The sequence below is a fragment of the Lissotriton vulgaris genome, chromosome 1_1, assembly GCF_964263255.1.
Source record: "Lissotriton vulgaris chromosome 1_1, aLisVul1.2, whole genome shotgun sequence".
NCBI lineage: Eukaryota > Metazoa > Chordata > Amphibia > Caudata > Salamandridae > Lissotriton > Lissotriton vulgaris.
The window spans coordinates 1,899,775,969-1,899,802,473 of record NC_141685.1 but is presented as its reverse complement, the minus strand read 5'-3'; positions in this window follow the sequence as shown (position 1 = coordinate 1,899,802,473).

The window sequence follows — 26,505 nt, the reverse complement described above, 5'->3', positions numbered from 1 at the left end:
CATTGTACAAAACCCTCGCGAACTCGCAGAAACCCGCGCAAACACAAAAAAAAAAAATCCGCAAATTCGCGAGAATTCGCGGATTTTGCGGATTTGCGAGTTCGCAAATCCGCAAAATTCGCGAACGCGAGATTCGCAAAATTCGCCCATGCTTACTTGAGACCCTCAAGGGTGAATAGCACGCTATATAAACCCCTGATTGATTATTGCTTGATCCTTTGTGCAGGTGGAGAGCCTGGGAACGCCAGCTCACACATCAGTCCCGGCGGACGCCATCTTGCCTCTTGGCCAACAATCCAGGTATCTATTCTAAGGTAAGGAAACCAGGGCTAGAAGTTTCTATCAGATGAACAATTACTTATCTTCAGTAACGCCTTATCGGGTATCTAGCTGCAGATTCCTTACCAACCCACTAATCCTCCCCGCTCTGGAAATGGATTTCTAGGGAAAGGGCCTTTCCTTTTCAGGGCCCTAGTTTTCCACACCAGTGGCCAGTGTTTTCCTTGGCTCAGCCCTCCTGGTATAGAAAGTTGCAAAAAGAAACTGATGTCATCGTGCTGGGGTAGTGCCTATAAAGTCACTTCTGGTGCAGACAACGTACATGGAGCCGATCGATGCCACCTTCTGGTGCGCAGGGGTACTGCTCGCAAAAAAATTCCAGATCCTGTCTGACACCTGGGGATAATCCTAAGGTGAGGAATCTGTGGCTAGATAGAGTCTCTACCAGATAAGGTAAGTAACTTGTTTTTTAATAGTTCGTTCTCAATCATTATAGTTCACACCAAGGTGTGACACAGTCCAAGGACTCTTCAGAGACAGCATGAATAGCAGCATTAAGACATTTTACACTAGAGCACATAATTAGTTGGATTGTATAAAAAAAACTGTACCACTGCTGTCATTGTAAGAGTTTGCATTTATAAAAGAAGTAAAAAAGATGACCTCATTCAGCAGCATTCATTCCCTATCGGAAGTGGCATCAATGCATTTCCCAGCTCCATTTCCACAGGAAGGGGCATCCCTGGTTCCCAACTAACCCTCGAGTCCTCTCCACTAATTCAGCCAACTTCTCAGGGTGACCAACCAAATGGAAGACACAGACAAAAGTATTACCTTTTTGAACCTGTAACAGCCAGGAAAAGCCCTGGGCCAGAATCCCTGTTGCTTAGTCAACTCTTTAAGCTCCTACCCGGTAAGATGTCCTAATATGCCTAGCCTCTCTCCCCTCAAAACCCATTCCTACAATCACACCCAGATTTACATCACAAAAACACAGACTGCATCCTCACAAAACATGGACACAACCTTCTAGACATCCCACTAACCCCCACACACCATCGAACTGCTGAACACACACTCCAACTCATTCTAATAACTTGCATTCTTCATTAATTCATGCTCGTGATATTGCAGATGTCATCACTTATCACAAGCTTATCTCTCTTCATCACAGATAGATGGCTCAACCCCACACCCTTACACATCCGGGATGTTTTTGTTAGCACAGGCTACAGTGTCCACCACACGGACACTTCTTCTTGGAAGGGAGGAGCTGTTGCTATCATCCATAGGTGCTCCTGATCTTGCAACCTGGAAGTGTGGAGAAGTGTGGCTCAATGGTTAGAGCGGCAGACCCTGATGCAGAGGTCTGGCCGGGACCAGGGTTCAATCCCCGATGCGGCAGGGTCTTGGGCTCAATGTCCACGGACTTGATAATTCTCACCTCGGTGCCTACTCTAATCATGAGTCCCCACTCTGCAACTCTGGGGAATAGCTTGCTTAATCTTCACAATGGCCCTAAAGCGCTGGGATGCCTGGTTTCACTTTGGGGGTGCCCAGTAGGGAGCATCTCACAGGGAAAGCCAGGACGGGTTCCACAGTGGTATACAGTGCTAAGATGCCTGTCAGGTGATAGTGCGCTTTACAAGTACACATACATTTACATTTACAACCTGGCCATGCAAGCAACACACTATTCCATAGAGATTTGAACATGCCACTTCCTGCTTCCACCAATTCAGCCCATCAACTTCCACCTCATCAACAGTCTTCCTGAAAAGAAAAAGAACTTGACAGATGAGTCTGAGCCATATTGAGCCAACATTCTCACTCTTCTCTTGTCTGAGATTTCACTTTTCCAGAAAACTCAAGCAAACACAAAACAGACACCCTCCAAAACCTCATCAACACACTCAGCAGTAGGCTTTTCAACAAAGACACTCTCCTCAGCTTTTCCACGCCACCAGAGTCTGGAGCACCATCCCTGCATCTATCAGGATCACCTCAACACTGCTCCAATTTAGGTTGAAGACATGCCACTTTCAAGAACACTACATCATAATACAGTTACTATACACTTCTACTTCCAGGACCCGAGCTACCACCTCCTATCACTCGTTGACTGTATGTTTGCAATTAACCCTATACAACACTCTGTTGCCTTTTGCTGGGTTTGCTCTATACAAAATTGGGAGCAAATAGATACCCTAAAATGTAGCCCCCCATTTAGCCCCCCTCTCAAAATGTACCTCGCTCTTCCCACAGAAGGCGGTGTTAAACCTTCTTTTTATGTGGAAATGTGTCCCCGCTTTAAGGCACTTTCCAAAACATAAAAATTAATTTAAAAAAAAACATAAAAATTATTAAATTGAAAAGCCTAATCAAGAACTGAGTTCGAGATCAAATAAAAGTTAAAGGGTTTTATTGCAACAATATAAAAATAAAAGATGCAGACTTAATGCCATGAAGGCCCTTTGATTTAAAGTTATACAGAGTATGCAAAAGTCAGAAAATAGTGTCAATGAACAGCAAAATCGAGGGAAATTGACAGCATCTCTAGTAGAATTGGAAAGTGGCCTGAATCACCTCCAAAATCAAAATTTTTATGTACAATTTTTGCATAGGAAATCAAAACTTTTGTCGAATCATCGAAGCTTGAGCAAATGTATCATTTATTTAGCAAATCAGAGAAACATAAACGTCATTACCTCAGCACCTATGCACTATCCCATTTTTTTGGATTAATTATTTAACACCCTCTATGCTAATGTCATCCAGAGATGCTCAAACAAATATGAAACATTGATTTTAAACATGGCATCTTTTGGTGTGGTTTGCCCTCTCTTTTTGTCGCTGACCTCCTGCTTTTGACTGTGTGCTGCATTTCATTTTTGCTTGTTTTAGGTCTCTTGGCACTTTGACACTGCTGACCAATACTAAAGTTCATGTGCTTCCTGTCTAACATTGTAATGGTATTTGGTTTCTCCATGAGCCGGCATATTTGATTTACCAGTAAGTCTACATGTGCCCAGGGCCTGTACAGTGGATGCTACTGGTGGGCCTGTAGCACTGATTGTGCCACCCACATGAGTAGTCCTGTAAACGTGTGTCAGACCTGCCACTGCAGTGTCTTTGTGTGCAGATTTAACTGCCCTTGTGACCTGACAAGTGAACTCCCTTATTGGGCTCAATCCTTACCTTTTATTACATTTAAGGCACCCGTAAGGTAGGCCCAAGTTACTCCTATGGACAGGGCACAGTGTATTTAAAAGGTGTGGCATGTACTGTTGTGTTTTACATGTCCTGGTAGTGAAATACTGATAATTTCGTTTTCACTACATAAAGGCCTATCTCTCCCATAGATTAACATTCGAGCTGCCTTGTAAAATCTTACAAGTGGATCTTCCAATTGGATCCGATGGAAAATTAAAATGTTTTCACAACAAAAATTACATTTAATAAAATGAAAATCACAATTGTACCAGAAACAATGTTATGAACAGCCTAGGTTCTGTTTTTCAAATGTTCTGAACATTGCCCCCAAACCATCTTTCCTTATATGAGGCTTATATATTTTTCTTAGTGGGCTGGGCTCTGAGAAAAATCATAAGTTCCTCAAAAAATATAAATTTGTTCACAGCCAAGGTATTATGATATAAACTACACATGTTTGGATACAAAAGCTGTTGGCGCATTTGGGACCCCTTGAAATTGATTTATGGGGATCTAACTGCCATGTATCTAAAACCAAATGATAACTAAAAACCACTCACATCTACCTGTCGCGAGGGCTTCCCATCTTGAAGCCATCCGATTCTTGTTCGTGGTCGTGTTATTCTGAAAACCCAAATTAAAACTCCAATTAAAAAATCAGCTCTAAATGCCAACAAATGTCAAAACTACAGGAATTCTATCAGGCAGTTGATGGTCACAAAACTTGACTACTCTAGTTTAATGAGTCTTGTGCGCCGTTTGTATGCTTACCAGCGACGGCTCGTGGAGGGAGTTACGGTGGGGCAGGAGGGTGGGGAGGGGGAGGGGCAGGGTGGAGGTTGCTAAAAACTGGCATATGGATAATTGCAGGTAAGTAAACAATTTAATTAATAAAACGAATTTCGTAGTGCGCCTTGCATCGCAAAATGCAATGCAGTGCGAGCTACGAAATTCGTTTTATTAATTAAATTGTTTACTTACCTGCAATTATCCATATGCCGGTTTTTAGCAACCTCCACCCTGCCCCTCCCCCTCCCCACCCTCCTGCCCCACCGTAACTCCCTCCACGAGCCGTCGCTGATGCTTACCCATATTCTCTGTTATGCTGGCGCCGAGCATTGCCTGATTACTCAGCACCATCATATTGTACAAATTTGTTGTTCCCCTGTGTAATGTCAAGTTTGTTGGATTTACATGTATAAATTGTATTTCGAGATTTATTAAAGAAAAGAGCACATCAAAAGAAAGAATAAAAGAAAATAAATGATTAATGGTGGCTGACCATAACATGGATGTATATCAGTACTGGCATCTGTGTTGTTGTTTCAACTTTTAAAAAGTTGGCATTTTCTTACTTTAACCATTCTGTGCCTCTGCCTGCCGCTGGATACACGTCTGAGTAAGAAAAACAGTCGGGCTGTTTGTTTATTCATTCTACACAGTCACACAAAGGGAACTGAGGAGTGCCCTGCAATTCCTGATGGACCATCACCAGGCTGATGGGTCTTCCTGAGCTAGAGTGATGGGAGGAGTTGACACTGACACCTTAATAGTGCTGTGCCTATCCTCACACAAAGAAGTCTCCACCCGCTGTAGTGCATCAGGAGCCATGGAAGGGAAAGGCAGGGTCTTGTGAATTACAAAGACTTTCCTTTGACGTTTGCCTACTCCAAACACTGAAATCAGTATAAGTAATGGACCTGTGACACCATATTCTCAGAAAACTTCTGGGTGGAGGACTGTTGGAGTTGGCCATTTTGGCAGGTTCACCCCAGAACTTTTTGCCTTCTAATAATGATATGTTAGTTGATTTCTGGTCTCTGCGCACTTTAGCACTGTGGCCCAGTGTAAAGTGCGTGCGCTCTCTGAGTGCGTGAGGTGAGATTGGCCTGTGTCCCAAAGGAATGCATAGGGTATATGTGTGTACATGGTCGAGTTTGGTATGTGCGGACTCGTGAGATTAAATGCTGCTCGACGGTGTGCGCAGACCTTGTGAATTGACTGTCTGGCTTGTGATTGGCTGGAGGTGGCTGGTGTGCTTGGCTCCGGGAGTCAGGATGGATCTGCCCGGTGGTGAATGGAGAGATCTGCATGTTGATGGGAGAGAGGAGTTGCACCTGGGACCTGAATAGGGCTGGGCCTTCCCTCCACCGTGCCGGTTCCACCCCCTTTGATGTGTCTGATGTCCTTGGCCTCTCCTGTGAATAGGGAGAGGGGCTGAGCAAAACAAAGTGCTCCAGAACCAGTTGCATCTGGTTCGCCCCTTGCCTACACCTTTTCGAGACAAAGGAATTTGTGTATAAAAGAAGGGGCTGTTACCCCTTGAAAAGGTTCTTGTTCCTGACTTGAATCTACCAGGGGTGTGCTGCTGCTGGGGCCCAGCAGAAGGCTTGCCTCCCTGGGCCCTGCCCAGCCCCTGGATGCCTGGAGGATTTTTCTTACTTGGAGTTGTTTTGCTCCATCCTTGATGCCCCAGGACTTCTTGAACCTTTTCCTCTTGATGCTGATTTTGCCAAGGCTTGTTACAGCCTGCCCAGCCCCTGGATACCCTGGATATCTTGTGGACTTTTCTTTCAACTTGTACAAATATCTCCAAGGGCTTGGAAGAGAGCTTGCCCCCTGACCAAAGTCCCAGGTCCAGTGGACTTCACCACCCTTTGTGAATTGCTGCTGGAAACAAGTGGCTACAGAGGCAGGGAGCTGTGTCTGACTCTCACGACCGGCCCGTCGTCCTGTAGGCACCGCATCAAGCAACGTCCGCCTCGAACAACGCAAGCTCTGCGCTCACTGACTTCATACTGACGCCGACACAGAGCCGTAGCCTGCACAGTGACTGGTAGACAACGCTACGTTCAACGCTTCGCTACACCGAATCGAACTGGTCTGACCGACGCGGTCACTGCTGCTGACTTTGAGTCCTGTCAGTTGGGCACCGCCTCGCAGGCTTCCCGACGTACCGCCCAACTCGCACCACTGTCTTACTGATCGGCGCCATCTCCCGAACTCCGTCTCGTTCGCCGCACCGCAAGCTGCAAGTAGTGCATCGAAGCACCGTCTAGCCCTGCAACGCAAGCCTTGGATCCACCGACTCTGTCAACGAGCCGCTGCCTGCACCACATCGAGGGACAACGCGTCCTGCAACGCTTCCTTTCTGCACCGCGACGATCACCGGAACCGGCTCGCACATCCTTGCTAGCCACCCCAAGTAAAAGGTACTGTGACTGAGTCTGTCGACATTTGAGTGGGCCCGTACCGACACGGTCCGCTGGATTTGCTAGACTCTGTTATTTTCAACAACGCTGTAGCCCGCCCGGGCTACCGACTCGCACAGAACCTTGGTTTAAGCCTCCAGTTCATTGGTCTCAGCTGCCCAGCAAGTAGAGGGCAGCTGCCAGGTTTAGGTTTTTGCGCACTGGCGCAACCTTGATCTTTGCTGCTCAGGCAGAAGCCCTGACTGTATGGACATAGGGCATTTGAACCCCCCCCTTTTCTGAGTTGGCCAGGGGGTTGTTTACCTTGATAGGGCGCAGGGCCCTAATGTAATTTATGTGCTAAAGTGAGTTATGCCCTAAAGAGATTTAAGTGCTAATGCTTTTGGTACTAGGAAATGTATTGTGTATAGTATGTTTTGGGCACCCAGTTTGATACCTCTGAATATGGTTTATGCATAGGAGGTTGTTTTACCTGTTTAGGTTTGGGTTAGGGAGATTATACTTCACTATGTGCTTTATGCCCCTAGTGTAATTTTTACTTAGGGGGTTAAGGTCTAATGTATTTAGACTTGTGAGATACTGTGCATGATGAAGTTCATGTCACAGACTGTTAAAAAGTACAGTGATTAACAGTGCTTACTGGTTTTATGGGCCTATCTTTTTTTTCCCAAGTTCATATATTCTTTTACTATTTCTTTACCAAGTTCACTCTGTGATGATTCTGACAGTGGTCCAGGTGGCCCTGTCAGGTGTACATAATCCCTTGTAAATATTGCCCGTGCCAGTTGGCACAATGTATATTGTGGGATTACTATTTGATGTGTTGTGAGAATACAAAGGCTATTTTTGAGATAACCTTGTGTGGAGTTCCATTTGTGTGGGGCCTGGGATGTTGTTGCTGGTTGGTGCGTGTGCAAATGCTTTACACATTGCCTCCGGGATAAGCCTTACTGCTCAGGTCACGTTGCCAAGGGGGTGAGCAGGGGTTATTCTTGGCGTGTAACTCCCTTGCCCTGACTAGAGTGGTGGTATCTGCCTGGCTTTGGCACAAGCCTCAGCCAACCAGAGATCCCATTTCTAATAAGGACATTCTTCCAGGAAGAAAAGTTGGATAAGCTGTCCAGAGGGTCTGCCACTTTTCTGTTTGCTTTGCTGTTGGCCTGCTGCTTGCGGCTTCTGTCCTGGGAGTGAAAGGCCTGGACTGTGCGTTCTACATCTTGCTTCTAAGGTTCTTCAAGGGCTTGAATTGAGCTTGCCTCCTTAAGAAGGCTCAGGGCCATTAAAGATTTCACCTACAAGCACCTGGGCTCTCTTACTGAGAGTCCTGTCTTGTCAGGTGGTGCCAAATCCAGTTCCTAGACCCTTGAATGTGAGCTCTGGTGATTCCAAGAAGAAAATCCATGCATTGACTCCAAGCATTGTTCAGAATCGGCGCACCCCACCAAAACTGCCTGCACCGGAGTGTGGTTCTGCTGACCGCAATGACTAAAGTTTACAATGCAGGCCCCAACTTTTTGTTACAGCATCTTTAACCCTTTCGATGCTGATGACGAGCTCAGCTCGTCATCAGCCACGGGCGGCATGTGCTGATGACGAGCTGAGCTCGTCATGTAGCGCGGTAATTACAAAAATGCAGCACACCGCAAAAATCGCCGCAGCAGCGATGCGGTTAAAGAACTGCTGCTGCATGAGTCTTGAGCACCACATCACTGAAGTCCATTACGCACCGCCCCACTGCAGCAACAGCTTCAATGCTGTGGCATTGATGCAGCACAACTTGACTTTCGATGCCTCATCAACGCATCGTCCCTGGGCGCCATTTCTTCATTGACACATTGCCACAGTGAGGAACCGAGGCAACATGCCTGAAAATGGCACGTCAACTCCCCTGCTACTCTACGGAACCACCACATTACCTCCCCTGCCTAGCAGTAAAGGAACAGACAGTAAACCTCCCCTGTAGCAGTAATAACGGACACATCGCCTCCTTTTTCTGCACCCCACCTCCCCTGCTCCTTGCATCGTCTTTCATTTTTGATGCATCTAAGATACTTTGTCTTAACCAAGGGCTACTATTGATTTTTAAGAACTGAATTTTAATCTTTGAAAATTCATATCTTGACTTGTGTATGCTGGATTTTTGTCATTTTGGTCTTGTTTTATTCAGATAAATATTGCCTATTTGTCTACACTGATGTGAAGTCTTTTGTAGTGTTTTCACTGTGTTACTGTGTGTGTGTGTGTGTGTGTGTGTGTGGGTGTGTGTGTGTGTGTGTGCGTGTGTGTGTGTGTGTGTGTGTGTGTGTGTATGTATACAAATACTATACATTGCCTCTGGGATAAGCCTGAATGCTCTGTACCAAGCTGCCAAGGGGGTGAGCAGAAGTTATCTTAGGTGTGTAACTTTAACTAAATAGAGTGAGGGTGCCTACCTGGACAGGATGCAAACCACTGCCAACCAGAGAACCCATCTCTAACAATTAACAACAGGGCTTTCTTCAAATGAATAGATCCAGTGAAGAGACCGAAACTATATTTACATGTATAAATTTGAAATGCGCACCCTGAAGGATTCACAGTGAGCAGAACAATAATGACATTGGAAATAAACTATTATAACTTATGCTTAACCATGTGCTGCAGAGTCTGTGAGGAGAGAATATACACAGGGGTAAAGCACAGAGGGTATCAGAGATAGCTTCCATCTGTTTAAAATGGCATATTCACAGAAATGTGACATAATTAAAACACATTAATAAATACACTTCTTTAATACATAGGAAGCTTGTTTCGAAAGTAATTGTGTTCATTCAGTCTGTAGATATAAAATAATGTGTGAAAATGCATATTGTACATTGTTAATGATGCAAAATAATATAGATCTACAAAACTGTTCTACGCAAATGGTGTGTACATATGTAAATCAAAAAACAGCAAAATGTTAATCTCCCTTACCATAGGACTGGATCGACCACTTTGCCATCACCTTCACCCTACTCAGCATCCAAGCAACACATTGAGGTCAACCCAAAAGAGAACAACTAACCTTCACCTCTTTGAAAGACTGCTCCATCAATAACCTAAACTGAAACTCATCTCTCATACTGCCTTCTTCACATGCAAAAGTAAAACCTTTCTAGATGACTTCAGTGCATTTCTGGAAAACCATGTGAACACCCACATTTTAACTAACTTATACAAGTGCAACCCAAACCCTTCAACAATATGTTAGAAATGGAATTCCTGGTTGGCTGAGGCTTGCGCCAAAGCCAGGCAAAAATCACCACTATAGTCAGGGCAAGGGGGAAATACACTGTAGATAACCCATTGGTAGCCTGCCACGAGCAGACAGGCTTATTCCCAAGGCAATGTGTAAAGTATTTGTACCAACACTCACTGTAATGTAGCGCAACACCACAAATAAACACTACCCGTGTTTATAAAAATATAAATTACTTTATATAGATTAGGCAGATCAAAACATCATAAACAACACATACAATCAATGTTGTTTTAGAAAATGTTACCTTAAAAATGGTCACTTGAGTAATGTCCTCTTAACACTGTTCACTTTAGTAAGGTTCTCTTAACACTGTTCACTTTAGTAAGATTCCCTTAACACTGTTCAATTTAGTAAGGCACCCTTAATACTGTTCACTTTGAGTCATGTGCTCTTTATACTGGTGAATCATGAAATTGACTGAGACGTTTTTCCCAAAGGCCCCTGCTGCCCTCCTCACTGAAATCGAGCCTCCTCAAGCATTTAAAGAGCGCTTCCTGAAGCATTTAAAGAGCGCTTCCTCCGTGAACCGGTCCGAGCCGTAACAGCCTGTAGCAGCAATTAGCACACCTCCCTTGCACACGCGCTCGCTCTCTCCCCGCTCCTGTCAGTGTTGTAAGCGGGCTGGAGCGTTACCTTGATTGTGTCTGGCTGTCGCAGTGCTTCACTCTCGGCGGGTTTCTCCTGTCCCGGCTCCAGTCCTGGTGGGGATTCCTCCGTGGGCGTCACACTCGGGGTCAAGCACGGCTCCTTGCACGTGGGCCCCAGCTGTTACTAAGCAATGCCCTGATGCTTCCCTCAGCGCAGCTCTTCCTCTTTACCCGGGCCGCACGGTGAAATAGGCAAAAAACATGGCAGTTCACAGACTGCGCAAAGGCCGTGCGGTGGCAGCATTGAGACACCACTTTAGTGCTACTCATGTGGGTGGCACAATCAGTGCTGCAGGCCCACTAGTAGTATTTGAATTACCTGCTCTGGCGCACTTAGTACACTTTATAGGGATCTACTGGTAAGACAAATATGCCAATCATGGATAACCAATCACAGTAATAATTTAACCAGGGAGCACTTGCACTTTGGCACTGATCAGAAGCGGCAAAGTGCCCAAAGCATCTAAACGAGCAAAACAAAATCCATCACAGGGTCAAAACGTAGGAGGTAGAGGCAAAAAGTCTGGGGAAACCACGCCAAGGATGCCAGGTCTAACACATTATAATAGTCAAAAGACCTCGCAGACAAAAAACACTTCTGTCAACAGGAAAGAAAATGTAAGAAAAACAGAACGATCAACAACCTCACACTGCTGAAGACCCTCTGCACACCCAGACAACTCACATCAGCCTCAACCAAGCGCTATGTCCACACCATATGAAACTGCCAACAGGAGCACAACACTCTTCAAAACAGTCAGGCAATGCATCAGCCTCATGCATGACCCTCCAATACCGCACTTCATGGGCCACAGACAAGTGCAATTCCCCATCAACTTCTTCTTTAGTGAAAACATACAGAAGAATCCACAGCACATCTATATCAACCTGCTTCTTCTCTGGCACCCACTCCTCTGTGCTACACCCTACAAAGGCCATCCTTCAAACCCCTGTCTCTAACAGACATTAATGATATTCTCAACTCCCTCAAACCCACCTCATTCTTCATCAAAACACTCTCCAGAAAACCTCTGTCAATTTACTCTCCATTAATAATGCATCTCCCATGCATGCCATATCTCTAGAAGTTCTGATGCAAGACCAAAGATTCCCCTTCCTGATGAAACTCGCACTAGACCCTTATTATCTTGCCATCTTCTACCCCATCATTAACCTTCCCTTCATCAGCAAAACCATTAAAAAAACAGCTTGTACATAACTTTAAGATCACATCATTGTCAAAAATCTCCTGCATTATTATATATTCAGCTTCAGATCATGCTGCACCACAGAGACAGCTAGATCTCAAATTATAGACCATTTCCTCATGACCACAGACAGGGAACGCATACAAAGACGTACATAACATTGGCCCCATGTACCTCAACATCTACATAAATCTCCACAAACCTACCAGCTATGTCCGCTTAGCGGGACTCCTTCTCGCACACATCCCATAAATGCAGAACCAGATTTGGCACTTGTGCCTTCTCTTACCTCGCTTCTAAAGCCTGGAACTACCTGCCCCTGCACATCTGAGCATTTTCCTCAGCTCCGCAAGAAACTGGAGACATGGCTCTTCACCTAGCCCTGACACTGGGTCAGCGCATACAGCTGCTGGTTAAGCATCAGGATACCCCTCCGGGTGAGTTGGGCACTGTCCAACTACACATAACATATCCAGACAAGAAAGAGACTTCCTTATTGCAAAGAACACCCTCATACCCGGCGTCTGTGTATTGTCCACCTTCCAGAAAAACCTCCACCTGGCTTCAGAGCTAGACTCATAACTAGAGTTGCGCAAAATTTCATGTAATTTGCTTTTGCATAATTGTGTGAAATGTTTGCAAAATTAGGTTACATTTTTTCATAATTGCGTGTAACACAAATCCATTTCAAACTGTATTTTAGCATGAATTGAATCCTTGCATCAATTTTTGATGCACGGATGCATTTTAAACAAAGGACAGCAAACAATATTGTTTTTTGTTCTGTTGTTTACATACCGCTCGAGTACATTTTTACAATGAATGGCATCATTCACGGTACATTTTTACAGCAATTGATGTGCAATTACATGAAGTGGCATGATAGCTTAGTTTTGGGAATTTCATGTAACAAACAACACAAAATTAACAATGTTCCCGAATATGTTGTTTTTTTAAACACACAAAAGACACCCTCATCTTAATTAAAACTCAAATGTTTGATCTTGTGAGACATATTTTGATCTTTCAGGATGTGAAGTTACTATACACCAGCAGCGACCCCTAGGGTTACAGAGCAACTATTTAAAACCATGTATTGGCACTATATGACACCTATTAAAATCATAAAGAAATGTGTCTCTTAGCTTCTGAATCAGTTTGACCCAGTCCACAATTTTAAATTCACCTTCCAGATTCTATAACGCTACCATCGCTCACACATATGCAAGAAAGAGGTTGTGGTGAACTTAACAATATTATTTACAGGAGTAATGAAGCGTGCCAACGAGTGTGGGTGAGAGTAATGCATCATTTGTTCAAGAAACTGAGGGCCTTATTTATAAAGGCCTTGTGACACTTTTGCACTGCCGTTGCGTCACTCTACGTGACTTAGCGGCGACATAAACAATGCACAACTTGGCAGCATATTTACAAGGTGATGCATCTAGGCAGATGCATCACCTTGTAAAGCCCTGCACCACAATATACCTGCATCAGGTATAATGTATGCAGGGTGGGCATTCCAACATAAAAAAGGGTCGTAGAAGTGTTGCAGTGAAATCTCTGAGATTTCACTGCAACACTTCTAGGACACCACTGCAGCAAAACCTCAAAGTAGGGGTGACGCAGTGCCAAAGGGACACACCTACCCCATGCATTGCTGGAGTTGTGTCATGCTTGCATCACAATTCCAGCAATGCGTGACTTTTGTGCAAACAGATTTGTCAGGATTCCTCATGTATCTGTCATTCCTTGTGACATGGAGCACCATACATTAAAAATGTTGCATCCATCATGTTGCAAGGCAGGCACAGTGAATACTGTTGCATCGCTGTTTTATCGCAGCAATGCAACAGTTTTCATAAATGAGGCCCTGAGGGCCTTATTTATGAAGGCCTTGCAACACTTTTGCGCCTCCGTTGCTTCCGTTTTCATGATGTAGTGTCAGCGTAAACAATGCGCCAGGTTGTGCCATATTTACAAGGTGACGGATCTAGGCAGATGCGTCACCTTGTAAAGCCCTGCACCACATTATAGCTGCATCAGGTACAATGTTTGCAGGGTAGGTGTTCTGACGTAAAAAAGGGTCGTAGACGTGTTGCAGTGAAATCTATGAGATTTCACTGTGACACTTTCAGGACACCACTGTGTCTAAACCTTACGCCTGCCACATAGCAGTTGTAAGGGTGAATACGTGCCATTGGGACAGGTCTACCCCATGCATTGCTGGAGTTGCGTCATGCTTGAGACACAAACTCCAGCATTGCATGACTTTTGCGCGGAAAGATATGTCAGGATTCCTGACGTATCTGTCATTGCTTGCGACTTTAAACACAGCGCATCCATCATGCCGGAAGGAGGGAGCAGGGAAAACTGTTGCATCGCTGCTTTATCACAGTGATGTGACAGTTTTCATAAATGTGGCCCTGAGCACAGAGATGCCCTCTATAGAAAACATGGAAGTGATTAAGGATCTCATATACTCCTAGGGCCACAGTATCCAATAGTGTTTCATTCAATCAGCATCAACATTAGTAATGACTACAGCTTCCAGATGATGCTGAAGTGTAGTATAGGTGCCAGTGCTGAAATACAGCTAATAGATCTATCAATATCAATGGCAAGTTCTCAATAACACACAATGCCATTAGAAAAATCATCTATCACTTAGAACTAAGTCCTCCTCCAAGGGCAAATACCCTTTTAATGGTGGTAAGGCTTTCTGTTTGATGAGTTGTTTAACCACTGTGTTACTATTGTTCCTAATATCCTCGGAGTTACTCGAATTAAAAAATAAACTCATTGAAAACTGATCAGATCCCTCCGGTCGCCATAGATTTTCTTCAATGGTGGAGATACCACCACTATGCTAAACTCAATGTGAGTTAGAAGACTTGAAGACATGAGGGAATTTAAAGTGCTGATTGAGCTGGGAAAGTTTTGTGATGAAGATTTGCCTTGAAAATGTCCTGAGAAATGTTAAATGCAGTGGGAAGAGAAAAAACGAAACTTAAGTGAAAACTATAATGTCCTCCTCAAATTATTACAACATTCGAAAAGAAGACATGCAACACAGCAAAAAATTGAGTGGGCGGAAACCAACCACGTATGAGTTTATGATAGACTTGAGTTCGTTTTTATAGTGGGGTTAAAGGGATGGCTCACTGAACTGAGTGTGCTTCAGAAAGGAAGCTATCGTGCATTAATTGCCATTGGTGTGATATGTGTTTAATGTAAAGGCATTGGGTCGCCCTGTTGAAAAGTTGCTTTATAAATGCTATCTTGAGGCAAGTTATTAAACAGCAAGATAACTTGACTTCTGGCCGTGAAAGTAAGCAGTAGTGTTAGTGTAGGTGAAGTGCTTAAAGTATTACCTACAAACATCATTTCTTCTATAGTGCTATTGCTGAACAGATTTGGGGGAAAGGTGGATTCAAATAGCCTGGAGCTCAATGAACTATAGAATTTAAGTGATAGATACTGAGTGAACTGCCCAGAAGGCCTCATATTGCGCATGGCAAACACACAGCTGGAGCCCAGTACCTGATGATTGTATGAAACTGTTACTTTTCACAGTCCTGACCCCATTGCTTTAACTAGAATTTTATTTAGTTTTAGATCTGTTCACTTTTTGAGTATCGGATACAGATTAGGGGTTCCACCACACATTGAATCCTATGACCATTGCTTCTACAACAGGAGTTTAACTGAGCTTCAATGACTTACTGAAAGTACAACATCACACCGCTGAGGGGCTAGCTGGGTCATTGACCCAGCTATGATTCTCCATGGTGCTGGCCGTGAGGATGTAACTCGAGTTGACAATCCTATAACGTTGTCGTTGGTTTCTAATGTATTCCACTGTGTATCTTCAGGAAGTGCTAAAGCCAATCGCAGAAGATTGTATGCAGCACTGAACATCCAAGGAGTCTGCATGGAATTGTTTCAAAGAGACCTGCATTGCACTCCACAGAAAGCTCATTATCAAAGTCCCATTAACAGGTAAATAAAGCATGGATAGTTGTGGTATTCAAACACGGAAGTGAAAAATACAGCTTACGTCCACGAACGCGCAGGGCGGTTCAGAATTCCTTCTGCATTGCCAGTGTGCCCACGGTCCATCGAGATGCCTGTGCTTTATTAAGTTAAGGAGTTTGAAGGAAAATTCCAGTAATTCTGTAATCCTGTAACTTAAAACAACAAGGCAGTCCAGTCAATACTCAAGGAACACAAAGGTGTCTCTGTTTTCTGTGAACTCCAGAACACCCTTACACTGTGAGTTAGTTTTTAGAGGACTCCTTTAAATTGCCACCTAAGCGCAAAGAGACTGGATTCTAATGTTCAGCACAAAATACTCATATGTTGATTAGATTACAATGTAACACGTGCTCTTGTAATAAGAAAGTGGACCTTCTTTCAGCACATTTTTCAAATGATTTAGATGGCTCTGATGATTTTTAAGTGCAACGTTAAGTGAAAACTGTTTTAGTCAGGCTTTTGTATCCACGGCAAATTAAACTTGCTCCATTTCAACCGCTGGGGCATATTTATAAAAAAAATCATGCCGCACCGCGCTGAGAGATTGGGAAAGGGAAAGAATGCGCTGTATCTAACATCATACGGCACATTCCTGTCATTACCCTTTGCTGGCGCACAATATGCTGCCTAGCGCCAACTCAGTCACCCTTGCACCATGGTGCATTGTAAGCAGGATTGATCTTGTGCAGAAAGAGACCCCTTCCTGCACAAAAACAATCCCCTGGGATATTCTCCTCTTTCTATGTGGGCAGCACAACGCAGCACACATAGAAAGAGGAAGTAACGAGGAGAAATAAAGATATTTTTCCTCATTAGGCCTCACCTGTGGAGGAGTAACATTTTGACGCATTCCCAGGTCTACTAGTAATGATGTAACATTGACTTTATGTATATGAGTGCAAAGATAATGCCAATGTCAAAGTGAAGTTATGTAAACACTTGGAATTAGTTCTAAATATTAAATTTAAATCAGACAATTCAAAACGTGTTCAATTGATTTGAATTATTGATAACGTTTATATTGCAATGTAGGAACCCAGAGGGTCCAATAGTAGTGCGTATTGTGTTGCGTACACAGATTTTGTGCACTCTCACATTAAATAGTTTAGCAACGGAGACGAGCAGGCTCATTCACGAGGCAGCACATACAATGTGATTAACTTAGAAGAATATAGTTAACATAGAGTAATTTTGAGTGCAGACTAAATATCAACAGATCTGTAGTTTCACAAAGATGTAACCCTTACATCTGGGTTACCCAGGGAGTAAGGATGGCATGACCACTCACAGATAAGCCCACATGACTGTAGACGAGTTTTAGGAGGTGAGCACCTTGATGGCGAACTCCAAAGCATCTACAGAAAAAGCACTAGAACAGATTCGGTAGCCTAGTGCCAACTTTCTGGCAACCCCCCTTGTAGTCAAGGTGAATAATCACAGAGGGAGCCTCAAAACAAGAGTTATCTTTGTAGAGGCTGATTACGTGCATTTTCACTGTAGTAGGAAAGAGGGAGCCTAAGTACAGGAGCTGTAAACACACAAAATCCCAAGTGAAAACGTGGAAACTTCCAGCCCTACCGGTAGCAGTTAAGTGCCCCTCATTAGCACAGCCCTTCAATTCTAACATTCCTTAACTGTGTGCCTGGATTCGGCTGTTGTATACTACACCCTCGATTCGTCTTAAAGTTGGGGGCAGCTCTTGGAACCCTGGCCAGTGGAGATAGGAACTCGACAGGGGTGTCCTCTTTCGCCGCTATTGTTCTCGTTGGTGATCGAGTCGTTTGTGCTGTTGCTGTGTGTTGAGATTATCCCTTGGCTTTTAATTAGAACAAGGGAACCCAGGGCGCAGTAAGCTAAGGACCATGGGTAGGTACTTATTTTCAAAAGACAGCGGTCCTTAGAGAGAAAGAGGATTGCAGCAATAAATATAGACTCAATAGACCTATATTAGTAGAAAATGCCCAGCCGGACAATTTAATTTCTAAATAAAAATAATATGAGACAAGGGAATGACGCACACAGTGCGATGGAAGTGGGACACCAGCCGATGTCCAACCAACACACTCGGGGAACAGACAAACAGGGGAGAATATTCAGGCAACAACAGGTTATCAATTAATGGAAATTACAGAAATGATAATCCACATTGTACACATATGCATGTTCAAATAATATTTAACTCTGCATTTAGTGTACTGATTGTCGACGACGTTTCGAACCACAATTATTATCGGTTCATCCTCAGGACAAGAAATAATTGCCTAAAGGGTTAGTAATTCAGCTTGAGACCCTGAACATACATAAATTTGTTATACAATAAAGCAAGACATACAATTTACAGATTGAAGATCACGAGGGGGAACAAAAAGGTTGAAAACATGTCAGTAAGTAGTTCTCTTGTCAACAAGGCATAATTATTACCACACTAACTGCATGCCAGGGTGTTCACGATACATGCCATTGGCTAATGGTGACTTTTCAAGGATTTCAAATGTGTTTGCGTTGTACAGTACAGTAGTGCGAGGGTGGCGGATGCAATTTGATAGTGACAAAATTTGTGATTTGGTGAAGGATTGGTCGAGGGTCATGAAAGTGAACACACCATGCAACCTGGTGAGGGAGGTGCGCCAGCTATAGGTGAGCAGCTTACCAGTCAGGTTATACTGAGGGTCGTTTTGAGGAATTATTTTTTGTATTTTGTTTGGTCCTCGTGGCTTTCTAAAAGTAAGGAAGGGGAAGGTGCCAGAGTTAAAAGGTTAACTGGTTAACTTAGGTTCATGAGAGGGCATGGTCATGCTAACGCCCATTACGTGGAATCCACTTACCTAGGGATATAAGGGCCCTTTTATTGGGGGGTCAAGGGGGAACGATGCCCTGGTCCAAGGATCTGCGGGGGAGAAAGGAGGGAAAATGAAGCCATTTGGTTCGGCGCTCAAGGCTGCCGAAATCGCTCAAATCCAGAGGCCAGCTTCCCAATGGGTACCGGCTACTACAACCGAACTGTTATCAAGCTGGTAACGTGGGCGCCAGCAATGCGAGGCTCTTACCTCGGAACCGGAGAATGCAGGTCCACAATGGGGGTCCTTGCAAAGCGTGCGAATTTCTTCACCGCCGGTCCGCGTTCTGATTTAAGTATTCTGTTATCGAGTGCGGTCACGTGAGGCGGGTAGCCAATCGTAACGCGACTCGCCGGGGCGGCCATTTTGGGAAGGGCAAAAACTAATGAAAATGAACGAAGGACTCGTAACAGGTCATTGCGTTACCGGGGTAACGAACCACCGCAATGGAAAGCCAACCAATAACAAGGGAATGCCGATTAGTGAGCCGGCTCGTGTGGGGGTTAAAAAAATACCAGTGAAAGGTAACTGAAGAAGTGATGAGTGTGAAGGGGGATAAATGGAGCTGACAATTCACATGTTCCAATTGACTTATTAAAGTGAATTTAAATATATACATTGTAATCGCATCATGCAGTGTGTTATCTTAATTCATAGGTCTAATGGCAATTTAGCATCAAGTCAGCTTCCTGTCTTAGGAAGGTCAGAGGTTATGTCCAAGCCACACAAACACAACCAACATGTAGTATGTATACACTTAGGTTAGGGAAGTCCAATCTTCCATGCGGTTCAGCCCACTGTGTAGGCTTCGAGTCTTCAGAATCCAACGAAGTTCTTGTTTGTTGAGTAGCTGCTGTAAGTTGCCTCCTCGGTTCGGGAGTTTGATCACATCAATGATAGTCCACTTAAAGTCCATTTCAGAATGTGCCAGTTCTGTAAAATGATCAACCAGGGGTGCATTCAATGTCTTGCACCGTATTCTGCTCCTGTGTTGACACAGTCTTGTTCGCACCTTCTGTGTTGTTTGCCCTATATAGATCATAGAACATGGGCATACAATAGCGTAAATTACATTAGTGCTGTTACAGTTGGAGAAGTATCTACGTGTGTGCTTAATGTCATTGTGCGTAAATTCTTTACCTTCCACAGTACTGTCACACATGGAACAATTTCCACATTTAGCATGCCCTGTTAGCCGTGGCAGGCCCCAAAGATCGTCAATAGTTGCTACTTGTGGGGGGGAGGGTAGTTCCGCACGCACCAAGTGGTCTTTTAAGTTTTTAGATTTTTTAAAAGCAAACATTGGTTTGTCCAATTGAAGCAGACCTGCATTGACTACTGGCCAGTGTTTTTTAATGCTTTTAGTCAGTGCATTGGATGCTGGAGAAAAAGTTGTAACACAGACCAGCCGGTCCTGTGTTTTTTTACTTTTTGGTTCTAGCAGTACTTCCCTGGGGCAATACCAGGCTCTTTTTAGAGAGGATTTTATAAGTTTGTGTGGGTAGCCCCTCGTGCTAAGTTTAGTGCTAAGTACAGAGGCCTCTTTGAAATAATCGTCTTTAAGGAAACAGTTTCTCCTTAACCTCAAAAATTGTGAGTAGGGAAGGGAATCACGAAGCGCTCTGGGATGGTTGCTCGTGTAGCTCAGCAAGGTGTTGCGCTCAGTAGGCTTCCTATATAGACTGGTGATCAGGAGTCCCTCTCTGTCCTGTATCATGAGGTCCAGGAAGGGAATGCTGCAATGGCTGGTGGTTAAAGTGTACGTAAGCCCACTGCAGTTACAGTTTAGCCAGTGTAAGAATTGGGGTAATAATTCTTCAGAGTTACTCCAGATCATGAAGATGTCGTCAATATACCGCTTCCATAGGGCAATGCCACTATGGAAGGGATTTGACGTGGTCAAAATGCGTCCAGACTCTAGGCTGTCCATATACAATACTGCTAAATTGGGGGCAAAAACAGCCCCCATAGAAGTACCTTTGATCTGGCCATAGTACTGGCCATCAAATAGAAAATAATTCCTAGATAGACAGATCTCTAGAAGTTGTAAAATGAAAGTCGTTGGTATACGGTGTGGTCTGGGGCGTGTGTCAAGGATGTCTTGAATGACCAACATGGAGTCGTTCTGAGGTATGTTGGTATACAATGACTCGACGTCCAGAGTGCAAAGCACACTGGACGTGGAGTCAAAGGGACGTTCCTCTATTAGGTTGATCATATGCATGCTATCCCGTATATAGCATTGGGTGGTCGGTACAAATTCCTTGATAAAATAGTCTACAAACCGACCAAGAGGTTCCAAGACTGAACCACAGCCTGACACAATGGGCCGGCCTGGGGGATGTTCTGAATTCTTATGCACCTTAGGAAGCGTGTATATCACCGGGGTGCGTGGTGATTGTGCATTCAGGAAAAGATACTCTTTTTTACTGATGAAACCAGAGTCAAGCCCTTCCTTGGTGACTAGTTGTATCAAGTTTTTTATCTCATTGATAGGGTTTCTAGGGAGTTTCACATAGTGAGCAGGATTGTTTAGTTGACGGAGGATTTCTGTTTTATATGTATCAAGATTTTGTAGGACAATGCCTCCGCCTTTGTCTGCAGCCTTAATGACAAGTGCAGAGTTGGATTTCAAATTTGTGATTGCTCTTTTTTCTTCTAATGAAATGTTGTAGGGAATAAATGAATGGCGCTTCTCAATGATCGAGAGATCATTCAGGACCAGTTTCTCAAAGGTAGAGATTTCTGGTGGTACCATACTACTGGTGGGTGAAAAAATGGATGGTGGTCTGAAGGGAGTATTTGTTATAGGTGCAGGTTTTGGGTGGAGTAGGAAAAAGGCATGTAGTCTTAGTTTCCTAAAGAACCGCAATAGTTCAGTTTGAGTATCCAGGTAATTGGGGCGTATCGTTGGCACAAAGGAAAGACCTTTACTGAGCAATGACAGTTCACTGCTGGAAAGGGAGTGTTGTGTAAGATTAAAAATGGGCAACAAGTGAGAGACAGTTGGGTCACTAGGAGTAGACATTTCGGTCTCTGCCAAGGGAAACTGAGAATTTACCCTTTGGGGCTGTCTATCTACCATTGGTAGTGCTGACGCCTTGTGCTGCGTTCGCCCGGTGGATACGGCCAACGTTGTGTTGGTCTGGTTTTCCCTCTCTTTGGGGGGTCGGCCTGGCCTCGCGATAAAAAAGGCGGTCTATTAGATGGGCCAGGTGCTTCTCCTTGGTCAGAGTTATCAGATGACTCGGCCGAAGTGTCAGAGAAATTGACCAATGTCTGTCGATTATTATATCGACCCCACGGTCTTTGATTGTAGTTTTGGGGACCACTATAAGCTCTATTAGTATAAAAATCTTTGACCAAGTAGGGATATGCTCTCTCTTGAGAAAAGTTTTTTATATCCTTTTTTACTTTGTTTGTTTTTTTATTCAACTCTATTCTGTGGAACTCACCTACAGTTTTAGTTACCTCATCCAATAGTTTCTGGCAATCTGATACAGTGCACTTGTCTTTAATTTGTTTCTCAATATCTAAAATTTCAAGTTCCAATTTCTTAAGTTCTTCAGTGGCGATGTCTATGCCTAATGCCATCCACTGTCTAGAGCAGTTGGTACTGATATAACTAAATCCAGTGGTATATTTTGGGTTATCCGTAAATACCCCTGGTATATTGCGAACTTGTAACCCTAGTGGAATGATTTTAGCCTTAAGATATTGGGTGAGGAGAAGAATCATAAGTTCCAATCTTACTGCCTTTTTCTTAATTTTTTCTAGTTGGTCACCAAGGGGGACGTTGAGTGTACTGGGACTATCAGGAGTGTCTGTGAGTAGGGACGGACCTTCTAGGAGTTTCTTGAAATGCTCCTCGTCATACAGAGGCGTGTGGTCTGACATGCCCACAAGATTACAAAGAAAAGGTGAGAAAATAAGGAGGATTCACAGGGGTGTGAGTGAGAGGATAAGCAAGGGAGGGTAACCCACTTCAAGAGAGGGTAAGGGTTCGCACCCTTACCCTCTCTTGAAGTGGGTTACCCTCCCTTGCTTATCCTCTCACTCACACCCCTGTGAATCCTCCTTATTTTCTCACCTTTTCTTTGTAATCTTGTGGGCATGTCAGACCACACGCCTCTGTATGACGAGGAGCATTTCAAGAAACTCCTAGAAGGTCCGTCCCTACTCACAGACACTCCTGATAGTCCCAGTACACTCAACGTCCCCCTTGGTGACCAACTAGAAAAAATTAAGAAAAAGGCAGTAAGATTGGAACTTATGATTCTTCTCCTCACCCAATATCTTAAGGCTAAAATCATTCCACTAGGGTTACAAGTTCGCAATATACCAGGGGTATTTACGGATAACCCAAAATATACCACTGGATTTAGTTATATCAGTACCAACTGCTCTAGACAGTGGATGGCATTAGGCATAGACATCGCCACTGAAGAACTTAAGAAATTGGAACTTGAAATTTTAGATATTGAGAAACAAATTAAAGACAAGTGCACTGTATCAGATTGCCAGAAACTATTGGATGAGGTAACTAAAACTGTAGGTGAGTTCCACAGAATAGAGTTGAATAAAAAAACAAACAAAGTAAAAAAGGATATAAAAAACTTTTCTCAAGAGAGAGCATATCCCTACTTGGTCAAAGATTTTTATACTAATAGAGCTTATAGTGGTCCCCAAAACTACAATCAAAGACTGTGGGGTCGATATAATAATCGACAGACATTGGTCAATTTCTCTGACACTTCGGCCGAGTCATCTGATAACTCTGACCAAGGAGAAGCACCTGGCCCATCTAATAGACCGCCTTTTTTATCGCGAGGCCAGGCCGACCCCCCAAAGAGAGGGAAAACCAGACCAACACAACGTTGGCCGTATCCACCGGGCGAACGCAGCACAAGGCGTCAGCACTACCAATGGTAGATAGACAGCCCCAAAGGGTAAATTCTCAGTTTCCCTTGGCAGAGACCGAAATGTCTACTCCTAGTGACCCAACTGTCTCTCACTTGTTGCCCATTTTTAATCTTACACAACACTCCCTTTCCAGCAGTGAACTGTCATTGCTCAGTAAAGGTCTTTCCTTTGTGCCAACGATACGCCCCAATTACCTGGATACTCAAACTGAACTATTGCGGTTCTTTAGGAAACTAAGACTACATGCCTTTTTCCTACTCCACCCAAAACCTGCACCTATAACAAATACTCCCTTCAGACCACCATCCATTTTTTCACCCACCAGTAGTATGGTACCACCAGAAATCTCTACCTTTGAGAAACTGGTCCTGAATGATCTCTCGATCATTGAGAAGCGCCATTCATTTATTCCCTACAACATTTCATTAGAAGAAAAAAGAGCAATCACAAATTTGAAATCCAACTCTGCACTTGTCATTAAGGCTGCAGACAAAGGCGGAGGCATTGTCCTACAAAATCTTGATACATATAAAACAGAAATCCTCCGTCAACTAAACAATCCTGCTCACTATGTGAAACTCCCTAGAAACCCTATCAATGAGATAAAAAACTTGATACAACTAGTCACCAAGGAAGGGCTTGACTCTGGTTTCATCAGTAAAAAAGAGTATCTTTTCCTGAATGCACAATCACCACGCACCCCGGTGATATACACGCTTCCTAAGGTGCATAAGAATTCAGAACATCCCCCAGGCCGGCCCATTGTGTCAGGCTGTGGTTCAGTCTTGGAACCTCTTGGTCGGTTTGTAGACTATTTTATCAAGGAATTTGTACCGACCACCCAATGCTATATACGGGATAGCATGCATATGATCAACCTAATAGAGGAACGTCCCTTTGACTCCACGTCCAGTGTGCTTTGCACTCTGGACGTCGAGTCATTGTATACCAACATACCTCAGAACGACTCCATGTTGGTCATTCAAGACATCCTTGACACACGCCCCAGACCACACCGTATACCAACGACTTTCATTTTACAACTTCTAGAGATCTGTCTATCTAGGAATTATTTTCTATTTGATGGCCAGTACTATGGCCAGATCAAAGGTACTTCTATGGGGGCTGTTTTTGCCCCCAATTTAGCAGTATTGTATATGGACAGCCTAGAGTCTGGACGCATTTTGACCACGTCAAATCCCTTCCATAGTGGCATTGCCCTATGGAAGCGGTATATTGACGACATCTTCATGATCTGGAGTAACTCTGAAGAATTATTACCCCAATTCTTACACTGGCTAAACTGTAACTGCAGTGGGCTTACGTACACTTTAACCACCAGCCATTGCAGCATTCCCTTCCTGGACCTCATGATACAGGACAGAGAGGGACTCCTGATCACCAGTCTATATAGGAAGCCTACTGAGCGCAACACCTTGCTGAGCTACACGAGCAACCATCCCAGAGCGCTTCGTGATTCCCTTCCCTACTCACAATTTTTGAGGTTAAGGAGAAACTGTTTCCTTAAAGACGATTATTTCAAAGAGGCCTCTGTACTTAGCACTAAACTTAGCACGAGGGGCTACCCACACAAACTTATAAAATCCTCTCTAAAAAGAGCCTGGTATTGCCCCAGGGAAGTACTGCTAGAACCAAAAAGTAAAAAAACACAGGACCGGCTGGTCTGTGTTACAACTTTTTCTCCAGCATCCAATGCACTGACTAAAAGCATTAAAAAACACTGGCCAGTAGTCAATGCAGGTCTGCTTCAATTGGACAAACCAATGTTTGCTTTTAAAAAATCTAAAAACTTAAAAGACCACTTGGTGCGTGCGGAACTACCCTCCCCCCCACAAGTAGCAACTATTGACGATCTTTGGGGCCTGCCACGGCTAACAGGGCATGCTAAATGTGGAAATTGTTCCATGTGTGACAGTACTGTGGAAGGTAAAGAATTTACGCACAATGACATTAAGCACACACGTAGATACTTCTCCAACTGTAACAGCACTAATGTAATTTACGCTATTGTATGCCCATGTTCTATGATCTATATAGGGCAAACAACACAGAAGGTGCGAACAAGACTGTGTCAACACAGGAGCAGAATACGGTGCAAGACATTGAATGCACCCCTGGTTGATCATTTTACAGAACTGGCACATTCTGAAATGGACTTTAAGTGGACTATCATTGATGTGATCAAACTCCCGAACCGAGGAGGCAACTTACAGCAGCTACTCAACAAACAAGAACTTCGTTGGATTCTGAAGACTCGAAGCCTACACAGTGGGCTGAACCGCATGGAAGATTGGACTTCCCTAACCTAAGTGTATACATACTACATGTTGGTTGTGTTTGTGTGGCTTGGACATAACCTCTGACCTTCCTAAGACAGGAAGCTGACTTGATGCTAAATTGCCATTAGACCTATGAATTAAGATAACACACTGCATGATGCGATTACAATGTATATATTTAAATTCACTTTAATAAGTCAATTGGAACATGTGAATTGTCAGCTCCATTTATCCCCCTTCACACTCATCACTTCTTCAGTTACCTTTCACTGGTATTTTTTTAACCCCCACACGAGCCGGCTCACTAATCGGCATTCCCTTGTTATTGGTTGGCTTTCCATTGCGGTGGTTCGTTACCCCGGTAACGCAATGACCTGTTACGAGTCCTTCGTTCATTTTCATTAGTTTTTGCCCTTCCCAAAATGGCCGCCCCGGCGAGTCGCGTTACGATTGGCTACCCGCCTCACGTGACCGCACTCGATAACAGAATACTTAAATCAGAACGCGGACCGGCGGTGAAGAAATTCGCACGCTTTGCAAGGACCCCCATTGTGGACCTGCATTC